The 16,810-nt window shown below is 48.2% G+C and overlaps 1 protein-coding gene across 1 annotated transcript in view; it reads right to left on the reverse strand.

Annotated features, from left to right (window-relative positions):
* The window catches only part of LOC144610592 (3',5'-cyclic-AMP phosphodiesterase 4B-like), a 227,439-nt gene that overhangs the window by 80,974 nt on the left and 129,655 nt on the right, over positions 1-16,810 (reverse strand). The window lies entirely within an intron of this gene.

Raw genomic sequence — 16,810 nt, forward strand, 5'->3', positions numbered from 1 at the left:
TCAAGTTCACAGACCACTGCTTGCCTCACACACTGTTGGGTCTAGCTGCAATAATTTAGTTATTGAAAGGATGGGGAAAGCCAGACAGTTGGAGAGAACACCATTGACGAAATGTGGAATGGATTGGTGGAGACCATTCCTTTTATACCTTTTAATACCTCTCGTTTCCCTCTCCCCTGACTCTCAGTCTGAAGAAGGGTCTCGACCAGAAACGCCCCCTATTCCTTTTCTCCAGAGATGCTGCCTGTCCCGCTGAGTTACTCCGGCATTCTTTGTCTATCTTGAGTATGATCATTGCCATTGTGGGATGACGACAATGGTCACAAATCCAAGAAGCTATCTGTTCCACGTTTCTTTGCAAACACAGTGCCTATGTGTCCTCCCAGTTGCAACAGGGAGCAGCAGATTGGGAGATGCTCCAGAGATCTGCCGTGGCCACTTGGAAAGATCCAGTGGAAGTTAAGATACATAAGTGATAGGAGCTGAATTAGGCCATCAAGTCTACTCCGCCATTCAATCATGCCTGATCTATCCCTCCTCACCCCATTCTCCTGCCTTCTCCCCTTAACCCCTGACACCCGTACTAATCAAGAATCTATCTATCTCTGCCTTAAAAATACCCACTGACTTGGCCTCCACAGCCTTCTGTGGCAATGAATCCCACAGATTCACCACCCTCTGACTAAAGAAATTCCTGCTCCTCTCCTTCCTAAACATCTCCTTCCTAAACGTGACCTCAAACTCCACGGAGTAGGTGTGAGAACATGGTGAATGAAGTCTTCTCACTTTGAAAACCTTGGCCAACAAAAGTCAATTATTCCCAGCAGCAGCAGCAGCAGCTTTTGCTGAAGGGGGTTCCAAAATGCCACTGGCTTTTGTGTGAAGAACTGTGTCCTGGTATTGCAACAGTAAGTCAGGTACATTTGCTTGATTACAGTCTAATAACTGCGAAAAAACTAATACTAAAATTTTGGAAAAAACCAATAACCCCCACAATTAAAATGTGGACTATGGAAATGACAGAGACCCTGCATTTGGAAAAAATAAGGTTTGCCTTAATCGACAAACCTGAGTTATTTTTAAAAATATGGTCTCCATTTATTGAATTTTTAGAAAAGTAAATGGGTTTGGCACAGGACTAAAATAAAAAAAAAAAATTTAAATAAAAAGTTGAAACTTGAGTTGGGGGTTGGATGTACAGCTGTGGTTTTTGTCTCCCGGATCTACTCCCGTTAATTTTTATTGTTAGATCCTTTTTTAAAAATTTTTTTTAACCCTCTTACTCTCTCTTCCCAAGTTTATAGTTTTATATTTTTATTTTTACTTTCTCTCTTCAAAAATTTAAAAATTGAAGCTATGTAAGAACTTTGTAACAAATGTGTTTTTTTAAATTTCGATTTGTACATATGCTTTTAATAAATAAATATTAAAAATTAAAAAAAAGAATAAGGGGTAGGCCATTTAGGACTGAGATGAGGAAAAACCTCTTCACCCAGAGAGTTGTGAATCTGTGGAATTCTCTGCCACAGAAGGCAGTGGAGGCCAATTCACTGGATGTTTTCAAGGGAGAGTTAGATTTAGCTCTTAGGGCTAATGAAATCAAGGGATATGGGGAAAAAGCCGGAAAGGAGGAACGATTTTAGATGATTAGCCATGATCATATTGAATGGCAGTGCTAGCTCGAAGGGCCGAAGGGCCTACTCCTGCACCTATTTTTCTATGTTTCTATGTCTGGCCCTAATTTTAATATGCAACCCTCTTAATCTGGACCATCCCACTGGAAGACATTGCTTCTCAATGCTAAGTCCCTCAGGTCCCTTAATTGTCTTAATTACATTGCTTTTACGCAGTTCAAATGACACTTTATAAACTCACATCACTGGAGCATGAGGCGTAAGAGTTTCGCCATACTGCTGCTCTGATTATGGTCCTTGTGGGAATGTGAGTCGGATGTGGTTAAACCGTTTCTGTCTGACCTGCAAACTTACTGCATCCAACAGCTTCTCTGAAAGAAACCAACACATATTCAACGTAACCTCCAGCATTCTACACTCATAATTTGGATTGGTGCAAGGAAAATAATTTTAACTTTGCAGCAAGCTTAACACTGAGAAAATCTTGTCAAAAAGAAATAGAGCAACAGAAGATACTCAAGTCGGAGATGCTGCCTGACCCACTGAGTTTCTTCAGCACTTTGTGCCTTTTTTTGTAGACCAGCATCTGAAGTTCCTTGTATCGTCACTTACAGTAAGTCTTAGTTTAGAGATACAGAGTGGAAACAGGTCCTTTGTCCTACTGAGTACACGCCGACCATCGATCACCCCTTACACTAGTTCAATGTTGTTGCACATTCGCATCCTACACACTAAAGGCATGCACAGAGGCCAATCAACCTACAAACCTGCATGTCTTTGGATTGAGGAAGGAATTATTCAAGAGAGAGCTAGATAGAGCTCTTAAGGATAGCGGAGTCAGGGGGTATGGGGAGAAGGCAGTAACGGGGTACTGATTGAGAATGATCAGCCATGATCACATTGAATGGCGGTGCTGGCTCGAAGGGCCGAATGGCCTCCTCCTGCACCTATTGTCTATTGTCTATTGAAACTGGAGCACCCAGAGCAAAACCCACATGGTCACAGGGAGACCGTAGAAAGTCCACAAAGGCAGCAACAATAGTCAAGATGGAATCCGCGTCTCTGGTGCCGTGAGGCAGCAGCTCTACCCGCTGAGCCACTGTGCCACCCTACCCGCTCCTGTTTGAGGTGAGAGCAAGCGAAAAAGATAAAAGTATATATATAGTAAGGAACGGCAGATGCTGGTGTACACCGAAGATAGACACAAAATGCTGGAGTCACTCAGCAGGACAGGCAGCATCTCTGGAGAGAAGGAATGGTTGACATTTCAGGTCGAGACCTTTCTTCAGTAAAAGTAGTTCTGTAGAATCTCTCATAGCCTCAGGAGCCTCTAAGATGTTTATCGCCATTGCCGCCTAGCTTCCGGTAGAATGCTGTAACTGTGGCCACATCTGGCAGCACATTTACAGCAGGAACCGCCAAGGGACCTTCACGTTTAATTTTAATTAAAGTTCAAATGACCAATAATTCATCCCCCTCCTACTCCAACGATATAATTTAGTATGCCACAAACATCTAATTCATTCTGCAGTACACAGAAATGCAAGATGGAAAGTCAATAACTCTATAATGAGAATATATCTGTGCTGTGGGAACTAGTTATCCAATTATAGCGGCAAACCGCACAGTAACTAAAGGAAAGATAGAGATCAGAGAAGTTGCACAATCTATCAGCGGTGAACTGTGCAAGCAAGCACTGTCCCAAACCCAGGGTCAGAGGCAGTCCCACAGGGACATATGCCAACTTCACCAAAATACACACTTCCCATATCCACATTCCTATACCCAATATATATAATCTCCAAAATCTAAGTGTATTCACACTCCGCAAACTTACATACATAATGCAAACACAAGTGTGAAACAACATTTTGTTGGCTCTCTATTGGCTCTCCCAAGATACAGGTGCTGCCCGCCTTACGATGCTTCGACTTATGATATTTTGACGTTGCGATGGTGCAAACGGCAGCGCCCCTTAGCGAGCCGCAGCTCGCTTCCCACCACGTGATCACATGCATTCAATGCATTTCAACTTACGATTTTTTACATTTTACATTTATACCAAGCCAATTAACCCACAAACCTACACGCCTTTGGAGGAAGCTGAAGATCTCAGAGAAAACCCACACAGATCACGGAGAGAACGTACAAACTCCGTACAGACAGCACCCGCAGTCAGGATCGAACCCAGGTCTCTGGCGCTGTGAGGCAGCAACTTTACCGCTGCGCCACCGTGCCTGGTGTTCAGAACAATGAGAGATGTCTGAGGAGACTAGAACTAGATAGAGGTCACAGTCTCAGAATAAGGGGTACGGTGCTTGGCACTGAGGAGCAATGTCCTCACTCAGGGTACTGAAATGCAGTCATTCTCTACCAGAGTTCTGTACAGGTTCAGTCATTGCAGTCATTCATTTGCAACATACATTCCTGAATCTTAACGGAGTCCATGGATATGGGATAATGTAAGAAATTATGTTGAGGTACATGGTCAGCCATGATTTTGTTGAATGGGATAAACTCAAAGGGTCAAATGGATTGATTGTAATCATGTATTGCCTTTCTGCTGACTGGATAGCAAACAACATAAAAGCTTTTCACTGTACCTCGGTACACGTGACAATAAACTAAACTGAGTTGAAACCGAAACAAATGTTCTATTCCTGTTCCAATTCAATTTCAGTATAAAATCAAATGGATGGATGGATCAAGAAAGATAAAATGTAAGGAACAACTGGTATATCTGAAAATAAAATCTAGTCTAATGTTTCCATTTATTCCAAGTAGGCCAAGGGCAGCAGTTGGGACCGAAGATTGCAACTTTGAAGATGTCTGTAAATTTTATAAACCTGTCTTCTAGGATTTGGGATATAATGGTTACTGCTGTTTGTGGAAGAGACGTGACCACAAAAACCGAAGCAGAAATTCATGCAGTACTAAGGAAGTGCTGCATCTTTGGAGAGGCAGGTTTAAGTGAGTTTTCCACTGTCATAGAGGCGTACAGCGTGGAAACATGCCCTTCAGCCCAACTCTGCAATGGCGGCCAAGATGCAGGAAAAATGTTCCCCATGTTGGGGGAGTCCAGAACCAGGGGTCTGTAGGGACACAGGGATTGGTCCAGCCCATCGAACCCTCTGATTGGTAGACCAGGTGAGGTAGTACACAGGTAAAGGGAACGGGGCAGTCTCGTTTAGTCCTCCAGCGGAGACAGTAAGATTTATGGTTGTCTGTCGTTTGATGCGTTGATTGTCACGGTTGTTAATGTTATAATAAACGGCTACTTCAACGTACCTCGCCTACGACTCGCCATAGTGGTGACCCCGACGTGATCACAGATCACCAAGATGTCCCATCAGGAGGCATCGACGCCAAACGCAGTCGGCGTTCATCTGCCCCCGTTCTGGGCCCACCAACCACGCCTGTGGTTCGCCCAAGCGGAGGCACAGTTCCACCTCCGGTTAATACAGGAGGACGCGACCCGGTTCTACCACCTACTGAGCGTCCTGCCGTCGGAAACGTCCGCACAGGTCGCACAGTACGTCACCGAGCCGCCAGAAACCGATAAGTATGCGGGCCTCAAGTCGCTGCTGCTGAAAACCTTCGGGCGCAGCCAACAACAGCGGGCCAGCACACTCCTGCACCTACCCGAGCTCGGGGACCGACCGCCGTTGGTCCTCATGACGGAGATGATGACTCTAGCGGGAGAACACACCAAATGCCTCATGTTCGAGGAGGCATTCCACGAAAAGATACCAGAGGACGTCCGCATAGTCCTAGCAGACGTTGTTTTCGGGGACCCGATGGATTTCGCAGAAAAAGCGGACGCACTGGTCGCGGCAAAGGCGAAGCGCCCCGGGTCAGTAAATCGGGTTTCAACACAGGTGAGCGACCGACCGCGCGGCCAAGATGGCGCCCATCCGCCCGCCACTTTTCAAAAAGCCCGCCAAGCTGCTACGTCGACGGCGGCCATTTTGAAGCAGGCCCGCGACACAGAAACACACCAGCGCGGCTGGTGTTTCTTTCATAGAAGATGGGGAGCAGCGGCACGCAACTGTAGAAGCCCTTGCACATTCTTGGGAAATGCCTCAGCCGATCAAATGTAGAGGCAATCTCGATCGGCCAGAACCATCGCCACTACCTGACGGAGCAACATACGGGCACCGTTTTCCTCGTGGACACCGGGGCGATCGTCAGCATTGTGCCCCCATCCTGCCAAGAAGCGCGATCAGGTAAGACCGGCCCCCCACTCATTGCGGTCAACGGCAGCCCTGTCCGTACCTACGGAACACGGGACATGTCCCTGTCCTTTGGTTCCAGGACCTACAACTGGACTTTCATCATCGCAGATGTAGGCCAGGCAATCCTGGGCGCGGATTTCCTTTGGGCTTTCGCGTTAATCCCTGACGTCCGCAGGAAGAGCCTGCAGCTGTCGTCCAGTAGCGTTGACCCCCCCGCTCCTTCGGTTTCCGTGTCATCCACCCCGACCGTCCAGGCCGTCACTACGGCCTCCGACCCGTTTGCTGCGATACTCGCTGATTTCCCGGAGCTCCTAGTCCAGCGATTCGACACACCTGCTGCCAAGCACGGAGTCGTACACTTCATCCCCACGGAGGGACCGCCTGTTTTCGCCCGAGCCCGACGCCTACCCCCCGATAAGCTGGCAGTCGCTCACGAAGAGTTCCTCACGTTGGAACGACTGGGGATCATACGCCCGTCAGACAGCCCGTGGGCCTCACCGTTACACATAGTCCCAAAGCATCTGGGGGGTGGAGACCATGTGGCGATTACCGACGCCTGAACGCCATCACCACGGCTGACCGATACCCGATCCCGCATATTCAGGATTTTTCGGCCAGCCTAGAGGGTGCCACGGTTTTCTCAAAACTGGACTTAATCCGAGGGTATCACCAGATCCCGGTTCGCCCCGCAGACATCCCTAAGACCGCCACAATCACCCCGTTCGGGCTTTTCGAGTGGCTGCGGATGCCTTTTGGCCTCAAAAACGCCGCCCAGGCGCTTGTTCCAACGCCTCATGGATCATGTGGGTCGGGGTATGCCTTTTGTATTCATATATCTGGACGATATTCTCGTGGCAAGTCGGTCGGCTCACGAACACCGGTCCCACCTGTGCTCCATATTCCAAAGGTTGCAGGACCACGGTCTGATCCTACACCCGTCCAAATGCCAATTCGGTCTATCCTCAGTAGATTTCCTGGGCCATCGGATCACACAGGCAGGTGCCGTTCCCTTGCCCGAGAAGGTGGCTGATATCCGCTCCTTCCCCCGCCTCGACACTATCAAAGGGTTACAAGAGTTTGTAGGGATGGTAAACTTTTACCACCGCTTCGTCCCGGCGGCAGCCCGGATCATGCGCCCCCTTTTCCAATGCCTCGCGGGTAACCCCATCGAGCTCGTGTGGTCCCCTGCTGCCGACGAGGCTTTCGCAGCATCCAAGCTGGCCCTCGCGAACGCCACCATGCTCGTCCACACGCGCGCCTCTGCCCCCACTGCCCTCACCGTCGATGCCTTCGGCGTGGCGGTGGGGGGCGTCTTAGAACAGCAGGTTAACGGCCTCTGGCACCCTTTGGCCTTTTTCAGCCGCCAGCTCACTCGCCCCGAGATAGCGTACAGTGCCTTTGATCGGGAACTCCTGGCCCTCTACCTGGCGATCCGTCATTTTCGCTATTTTTTAGAGGGTCGCTTTTTCGTGGCTTTCACTGACCACCAGCTACTGACGTTTGCTTTTTCGAAGGTTTCCGATCCGTGGTCGGCCCGCCAGCAGCGACACCTCACATACGTTTCGGAATTTACCACCGACGTTCGGCACATTGCGGGTAAACTAAACGCCGTGGCGGATGCCCTGTCCAGACCGGCGGTTTCCCCGGTGGCCGAGGTAAGTTCCGTGGTGGATTTCCAGGAGCTCGCGGAGGCTCAGCGCCTGGAAGACACCCCCTCCCTGTACCCCCACACCACCTCGGGGTTGCGGTTAGCACAGGTAGCCTGCGGTCCCACGCGTACTAAACTCTGGTGCGACGTTTCCCTGCCGCGCACCCGCCCGGTAGTACCCACTTCCATGCGGCGCCAGGTTTTCGACACTATTCACGGCCTGGCACACCCGTCCATACGGGCCACTTCGGCTCTCATTGCGGCTCGATTTGTCTGGCACGGGCTGCGGAAGCAGGTGGCCTCCTGGGCCCGCGCATGCATTCCGTGCCAAACCTCCAAGGTCCACCGACACACTCGGCCCCCCGTCCAACAGTTCATGATCCCCGCAGTCCGATTCCTCCACATCCATGTGGATCTCGTCGGCCCGTTACCCCACTCCAGGGGCTACACCCACCTCCTCACGGTAGTCGAGCGGTTCACCCGGTGGCCAGAGGCGCTCCCGTTGTCCGACATCTCAGCAGCCTCCTGCGCGCGGGCTCTGGCGCTAAATTGGATTGCCCGTTTCGGCGTCCCAGACGTCATCACTACCGACCGGGGCGCCCAATTCACCTCATCCCTGTGGGTGGCTCTGACTCAACTGTGCGGGTCCCGGTTACAACAAACCACCGCCTATCACCCCCAGGCTAACGGGATGGTGGAACGGTTCCACAGGCAGCTTAAAGCCTCACTCACTGCCCGCCTGTCCGGCCCCGACTGGGCCGACCAGCTCCCATGGGTTCTCCTGGGTATCCTGGGACTCCTGGGACTCCAAAGCACGATCTCGGAGCTTCCTCGGCAGACCTGGTCTATGCCTCGCCCCTGCGGGTACCAGGCGACGTTCTTCCCCAATGTTCCACCCCCCCTCCCTCAACGACAGCACTCTTAGCTGCACTCCGAGCTGGGGTCCCTAGCCCCGGTCCCTGCTTCTCGTCACGGGGATCCCCCTTCACACGTCCCGCCGGCTTTGGCCGACTGCGAGTTCGTTTTCCGGCGCATCGATGCCCACCGCCCCCCTTTCCGACCAGTTTACCAGGGTCCGTTCAGGGTAGTGAAGAGAGGCACAGTCACCTTCACGTTAGAAGTGGGTACAAGACAAGAGGTCGTCTCGGTGTCCCGCCTTAAGCCTGCCTATTTAGACCCAGACCAGCCCGTCACAGCGGCTCAACCTCCTCGTAGAGGCCGCCCTCCAGCCGCGGCTCCTGTACAGCAGTTTTCCCCCTCGCTGCCCCCGTTCGGGACCCCGCTTCCCCCGGTCTCCTTGCCACGGCCCCCTCCAGCTCCGGCAGTTTCACCTTCTCCCGCCGTGCCGCTTTCCCCGTCCCCACCCCCGGCAAGGCCCCCCTCTCCTCTCCGCACCCGCTCCGGTCGGGTGGTCCGGACACCTGCCCAGTACCGCACCGGGGGTTCTGGGGGGGGTCATGTAGGGACACAGGGATTGGTCCAGCCCATCGAACCCTCTGATTGGTAGACCAGGTGAGGTAGTACGCAGGTAAAGGGAACGGGGCAGTCTCGTTTAGTCCTCCAGCGGAGACAGTAAGATTTATGGTTGTCTGTCGTTTGATGCGTTGATTGTCACGGTTGTTAATGTTATAATAAACGGCTACTTCAACGTACCTCGCCGTTTAAGAATAAGGGGTAGGCCATTTAGGACTGACACTTTTTCACCCAGACAGTTGTGAATCTGTGGAATTCTCCGCCACAGAAGGCAGTGGAGGCCAATTCACTGGATGTTTTCAAGAGAGCCTTAGATTTAGCGCTTAGGGCCAAAGGAATCAAGGGATATGGGGAAAAAGCAGGAATGGGGTACTGATTTTAGATGATGAGCCATGATCATATTGAATGGCGGTGCTGGCTCACAGGGCTGAATGGCCTACTCCTGCACCTATATATTTTTTTCTATGTCTATCTGAGCTAGTCTTATTTGCTGATGTTTGGCCCATATCCTAAATATTTCCTATCCGTGTACCTGCCTAAATAACTTTTTAAAATGTTGTAATTATACCTGCCTTCACCACTTCCTCTGGAAGTTTGTTCCATATACCTGCCAGTTCAATGTGTAAAAAAGTTGCATTTCAGGTCCCTTTAAAATCTTTCCTCTCTCACCTTAAATCTAAGCCCTCTGATTTCAGACTCCCCTACCCTTGGAAAAAGACTATTCAGTCCCCCATGATGGCCCCATAGCAGAAGCATCCACATCGCAGGGCTGGAAACTGGGAGTGTCCTGAGCTAATTCTGCTACCACCATCATCTATTGTATAAGTGATGGCTCCCACTGATTGTCGCCAGAAACTTGTGCCCTTTTCAGGACGGACGAAGACAGTGATGTAACATTTGAAACATGGATGATGGACACGAAAGAAGAAGAAGAAGTCCCCCTGGTGGGGTAGTGGTCCCTCAGTATTGCCCCTCTGACAATGGGGAACCCATTTTGCACTGACCCTTTGATGGTGCTATGGTCCCGCAGTACTCTGATAATGGGGCGTTCATTGTTTATTGTTCCTCTGCTAGTGCATGTTCCCTCTATACTGCCCCTTCAACAATGGAGTGCTTCTTCAGTACTGCCTCTCGGACAGTGTAGCATTATCTTACTATTGCACGATTTTTAGCCCAGATTTCTGTGCTCATCTCCCTGGAGTGGACCTTGAATCAACTCGTGTTGGTCCTTGGGGTGAGAGTGTGGTCTAGTGACAGATGGTAATATATAACGTCTCAAAGTCTGGATCTTACACCGGGAGCCAACATTATCAAATCAATTGCAATATTTTCAAGGAGGTAACGGTGGACATTGAAAGTGAATGGTAAGGCCCTGGGGGACTACCATAGAGCAGCGGGATCTCAGAATACAAGAACATAGTTCCCTGAAGTGCTATTGCAGGTAGATAGGGCGGCACAGTGGCATAGAGGTAGAGCTACTGCCTTACAGCGCCAGAGACCTGGGTTCGATCCTGACTAAGGGGGGTTCTGTCAGTATGGAGCTTATACATTCTCCCCGTGACCTTCTTGGGTTTTCTCTGTAAACTTCATTTTCCTCCCACACTCTAAAGACAGACAGGTTTGTCGGTTAATGGCTTGTTATAAATGTAAAATCGTCCCTAGTGTGTGTAGGGTAGTGTTAATGTGCAGGGATCGCTGGTCGGCGCGGACTCGGTGGGCCGAAGGGCCTGTTTCCGCGTTGTATCTCTAAACTAAACTAAATTAAACAGGGTGGGGAAAAAGGCTAGTGGAAGTCGGGACGTTATGTGACAGTTGTGCAACATATTGAAGAGGTTGCAAATCAGTATCCCTCTGCCCATTTCAATTAGAGACGTTGTGTTTCGGAGGAACCTGTACCCAGCGGTGGTCATCAAGGGGAAGGAGGGAGGCAACTAGGCAGCGAGGACTCGGTGGGCCGAAGGGCCTGTTTCCACGCTGTATCTCTAAATCTAAATCTAAAATCTAAAGATCATGGCTGCGCTGTAGACAGACACAAAAAGCTGGAGTAACTCAGTGGGACAGGGAGCAACTCTGGGGAGAAGGAGTGGGTCGAGACCCTTCTTCCCTGCAATGTGTAAAATCAGCAAAATTCACTGAGGTGTGAAGGGTGACACATACTAGAGAGATGCAGGAGTCACAATTCACAGCAGAGAAACAGGCAAGTGTGCAATCTACTCCTACACTTTAACCAGACCTACCCAATTGCTGGTACCCAGCAGCATGACTGACGTCAGCAAATGATTGCAGCATCCGACTATTTTTACCTGACCTTTGTCAGTACCAGTCAATCACAATATTTCTATTTCTGGGTCTTAAAATGATGAAAGGGAAGACTTCACTCAGGGAAAACCATTCAGCTTAACATTTTTACGTTTGAGGCTGGAAACTGAACACGACGCAGACCTTTAACAGAGAATGAAATTAATGACGATCCTAAATTAAGTGTATTCAATGTTGCTGCATACCTCCTTAGAATCAAAGCATGGTTATGCTTTTTTGCCTCACTGAGCGCACACTGGCTCTTTCGAAGACCAATCCAGTCAATCCTACACACCATCCTACACAAACCTCGTCACACAGCCCTGACAACTCTGCCCCTGTCAGATACGTGGCCAGCACGGCAGGGTGGCCCAGCGGTAGAGTTGCTGCCTTACAGCACCCGGGACCCGGGTTCCATCCTGACCACGGGTGCTGTCGGTACGGATAACGGTGCTGTTTGCACGTTCTCCCCGTGTCCGATTGGCTTTTCCTACCACATTCCAAAGACATGCACGTTTGTAGGTTAATTGGCCGATAAAATTGTAAATTGTCCTTAGTGTGTCGGATACTGCTAGTGTGCAGGGATAGCTGGTCGGCACGGACATGGTGGGCCGAAGGGCCTGTTTCTGTGCTGTATCTCTAAACTAAACTAAGCTCATAATAATACAAGAACATTAGAAGCAGAAGTAGTCCATTTGGCCCCCAGTGCCTGCTCAACCATTCATGTTCTTTTCCTCGTTCTTGCACTAACACCATAGGCTATGATACCTTTGACATCATAAAAATCTATTAATCGTTCCTACATATACACAGCAACTGACCCTCCACCGCCCTCAGGCATGGAATTCCAAAGATGCACTGACCTTTGGGTGAAGAAAATGATTTTTGGTACTGAATGGCTAAAGCCTTATCTTGAGACCAAGAGATGGACATAAAATGTTGGAGCAACTCAGCGGGTCATGCAACATCTCTGGAGAAAAACAATAGGTCAAGACCGAGTCGAGACCCTTCTTCAGACTTCGAGACGCCAGGACCCCAGCTCCAGACAGCCCAGCCAGCCACAACATCAATGCCACATCTCCCCAGACAAGTTCCATGAGAAGGTCAGAAGAAACGCTGGCAACAGAAGACTTCAGGAAGGGTGGGGTCCTTAATGGCCCATTGTTCTTGAGCTCTGAAGAAAGATGCTCATTTAGACCCAACCATTGTCACTGTCTGAAGAAGGGTCTCGACCCGAAACGTCACCCATTCCTTCTCTCCAGAGATGCTGCCTGTCCCGCTGAGTTACTCCAGCATTTTGTGTGTGTCTTCGATTTAAACCAGCATCTGCAGTTCCTTCCTACAGAACCATTGTCACTTTCAGTTCCTTAATACACTTTTATTTTTTTGTACTCGTGTCATGACAGATTAATCAGTGGAGTAATGGAGTACCGCACACTGCAACATGGTACTGAAACACATACATCCTGATCGGTTCACCCCATTAGTTTTTATATTGATAGTAACCACCGCCATCCTTGTTCAATAGGCAGATTAATTACAGTGACATCTGTACTGTTCTGCCAACAAGTTGTGCATCTTTGCTCTCAGCAGTCCACCTCTGTCCTTGCTCTGATTGCAGATTTGTCTCCATCTTTGCTCTGGCTGTGTCTCCCATACCCACTCCGCATTATTTAATTCCATCGGATGATCCGTTTTTATGGGTCTACATTTGGCCGTAATAATTATGATACCTCATTTGCTTTGTGCTCATCATGTCTCCAATTACTTGACCCTGCGAATTGTTGATGAAGTGCACTGATCCTTGTGTGGAGCTCGGCGACGTGAATCCCTCACTGCTGCTCTGTGTAGGCAGACAGCTCAAATCATCCAAGGCTAGAACACAATGGGACTGGCACCACATCACAGCGTTAACCCTTCGACACACTAAGACATAATGTTTCATCAACATCTAAGCAATGATTGCGTAGGAGAATAACTGCAGATGCTGGGACAAATCGAAGATGTTACAAAATGCTGGAGTAACTCATCGGGTCAGACAGCATCTCAGGAGAGAAGGAATGGGTGACGTTTAGTGTCGAGACCCTTCTTCAGACTGAAGAAGGGTCTCGACCCGAAACGTCATCCATTCCTTCCCTCCTGAGATGCTGCCTGGCCCACTGAATTACTTCAACATTTTGTGATACCACCAAGCATTAATTAATCTCCAGTAACGAGAATGAATCCTTTACCAAAAGTGAACATTTCGCTTGGGCCGCTTACAACCCAGCGGTATGAACGATGACCTCTCTAATTTCACGTAACCCTTGCATTCCGTGTGGCACGGTGGCGCAGTGGTGGTGCTTCTGTCTTACAGCACCGGAGACCCGGGTTCGATCCCGACTACGGGTGCTGTCTGTACGGAGTTTGTACGTTCTCCCCGCGACCGCGTGAGTTTTCTCCGAAATCTTCGGTTTCCTCCCACACTCCAAAGACGTACAGGTTTGTAGGTTAATTGGCTTGGTATAATTGTAAATTGTCCCTAGTGTGTGTAGGATAGTGTTAATGTGCGGGGGATTGCTAGTGGTGCGGATTCGGTGGGCCGAAGGGCATGTTTCTCCACTGTATCCCCAAACTAAATTAAAGTAAACTAAAATTGCCTCCCTCCCCACCCTAGTCGTTCTACTAGTTCCACTGTTCGCATTCTTGTATCCCTTTATTATCACCTCTTCCCCAACCAACAATGAGCCATTGTGGGCTCCACCCTTTCTCGGTTATCTGTTGCTGGCCTTGATTTATTCTGGCCTTTTCTCACTTGCAGATCCCTCCCCTCTACTTTCAGTCTGAAGAAAGGTTCCAACCTGAAACGCCACCCATCCTTTTTATCCAGAGATGCTGCCTGACCCGCTGAGTTACGCCGGCACTTTGTGTCTATCTTTGGTATATACCAGCATCTTCAGTTCCTTTCTACACCTTCACTAGTACTGAGCATTAACCCTTCATCACTCCTGGAAATTAATACTTTACAAGAAATGAGAATGATTGCTTCACCAGCACTGGGTGTTAATTCTTCACCAGCACTGACAGTTAATTCTTTACTAGCATTGAACATTAACTTTTCACAATATTGAACATTAACCCTTCACCATGCGAATTAATCTTTTACCAGCCCAACTATAAAATAATAAAGAACTGGAAACAAGGAACAGCAGATGCTGATTTACACAAAAAGGACACAAAGTGCTGAGCGTAACTCAGCAGGTCAGGCAACATCTCTGGAGAACGTGGATAGGTGATGTTTTGGGTCTAGCCTTCATGTTCTCCAGAGATGCTGCCCGACCCGCTGAGTTACTCCAGCACTTTGTGTCCAAAATAATGAACCTTTACCAGTTAGAAGCATTAATCCCTTACCAGTACTGAGAATTAAACCTTCGGTAGCATCAGCTATTGATTGCCTTTCCCCAAACACTGGACATTAATTGATCAACAGCAAATAGAAACATAGAAAATAGGTGCAGGAGGAAGCCATTTGGCCCTTCGAGCCAGCACCGCCATTCATCGTGATCATGGCTGATCATCCACAATCAGTAACCCGTGCCTGCCTTCTCCCCATATCCCTTGTTTCCACTAGCCCCAAGAGCTCTATCTAACTCTCTTTTAAATTCATCCAGTGAATTGGCCTCCACTGCCTTCTGTGACAGAGAATTCCACAAATTCACAACTCTCTGGGTGAAAAAGATTTTTCTCACCTCAGTTTTAAATGGCCTCCCCTTTATTCTTAGACTTTGGTTAATGTTACTAGTTCTGTATTAAACAAAATTCATCAATACCAAGCATTACCTCTTTAGTAAGTGCCAATCATTACCAAGCCCTACATTATCTGCACCAAACATTAACCACCCATGACTACTACAGGCCTTTGTTGTGGAGTACGTATGGCTTCTATTGTTGTTTCCTAAATCAGTTCAATCATATGCAACCTCTTGGCAAAACCGTCAACCACACCTTCACTGGAGCCAAATAAATTAGCAACAGATCATACGTCTCAATTGCTTTCATTGCTAAATTATTCAACATTTGTATACCATTTTTAATTTTTTGAGACAATTATATCATACAAGCATATGATGAGCGTTTGACAACACTGGGCATGTACTCGCTGGAGTTTAGAATGTTGAGGGGGGACCTCATTGAAACTTACAGAATAATGAAAGGCATAGATAGAGTGGATGTGGAGAGGATGTTTCCACTGGTGGGAGAGTCTAGGACCAGAGGTCACAGCCTCAGAATTAAAGGGCGCTCTTTTAGAAAGGAGGTGAGGAGGAACTTCTTTAGTCAGAGGGTGGTGAATCTGTGAAACTCATTGCCACAGAGGGCTGTGGAGACCAAGTCAGTGGATATTTTTAAGCAAAGATAGACAAATTCTTGATTAGAATGGGTGTCAAGGGTTATGGGGAGAAGGCAGGAAAATGGGATTAGGAGGCAGAGATCAGCCATGATTGAATGGTGGAATAGACTTGATGGGCTGAATGGCCTAATTCTAATGCTAATGGCCTAAGTCCAACACTTGAGTATCCTGGGATTTTCTCAACCTTGGTCACCTTGCAACATAGTCGCTGCATTCAACATGAAATTCTACGCACGTTTCTATTTGTGCCACTCATTCACCTATCTTGTTATGAATACTGCATGCGTTAAAGGGCCTTCTATTTTGTTGTACTGTTACTTTATGCTCTGACTCTCATTGCATGTGTACATTGTCCACCCCTGACGGTCTTTCGTTGTCATTGGCTGCAATGCAGCTTTGTACTTTGTCTCTGTAAAGTGCTCACTGCCAAATCATTTAATTCATTAGGAACGTGAGTTACTAGACTATGCTCCTGTGACTGTGAATTACTAGACTACGCTCCTGGATTTAGCACATATTAGAAACACAGAACAGAAGTACTGGAGAGGTAAACATTGGGAGGAAAAAAGACCAAGCCTTGAGCATACACCACAGTGTTGGTTAGTTTGTTGTTGCCAGACACTGATGACCTGGTGAGTTATAAAAGAAGATCACATTGCAGTCACGCCCTTAATATAATAATGTTCCTTGGAACTTAGTGAAGGAAAGTTCAGAAAGTGTCTAGCCCATACCTTTTGATCACACAACAATGTGAGAGCTGTAATCAGTTAGTTATTCTGAGTTATATCAATGCAGGAACAAGTATCAATTATCATTTTTTTAATATATTGAACTTTTCTTTGTGGTTTGTAATGGAATTTACCGAGTGCTATGCTTACATATCTCTTGTGCAGCTACAAGTAAAGAATTTCATTGTTGCGTTTTGGGATCTAGGACAATAAAACACTCTTGACACGTTGCAATTTCCTGGTCTTCATAACTGGTTGAAATATTTCTGAATCCACATCTCCCATAATGAAGGCTTAGAACTTTAATATGTCTTGTTACTATGGGATGAAATTGGCCAGAGCACCCATGATGATGGACTTTCTCCATGATTGTTTATAGCTGTTCTGGCAATGGCGCTTATAGAATA

This window comes from Rhinoraja longicauda, chromosome 37, assembly GCF_053455715.1.
Source record: "Rhinoraja longicauda isolate Sanriku21f chromosome 37, sRhiLon1.1, whole genome shotgun sequence".
NCBI classification, from domain to species: Eukaryota; Metazoa; Chordata; class Chondrichthyes; order Rajiformes; family Arhynchobatidae; genus Rhinoraja; species Rhinoraja longicauda.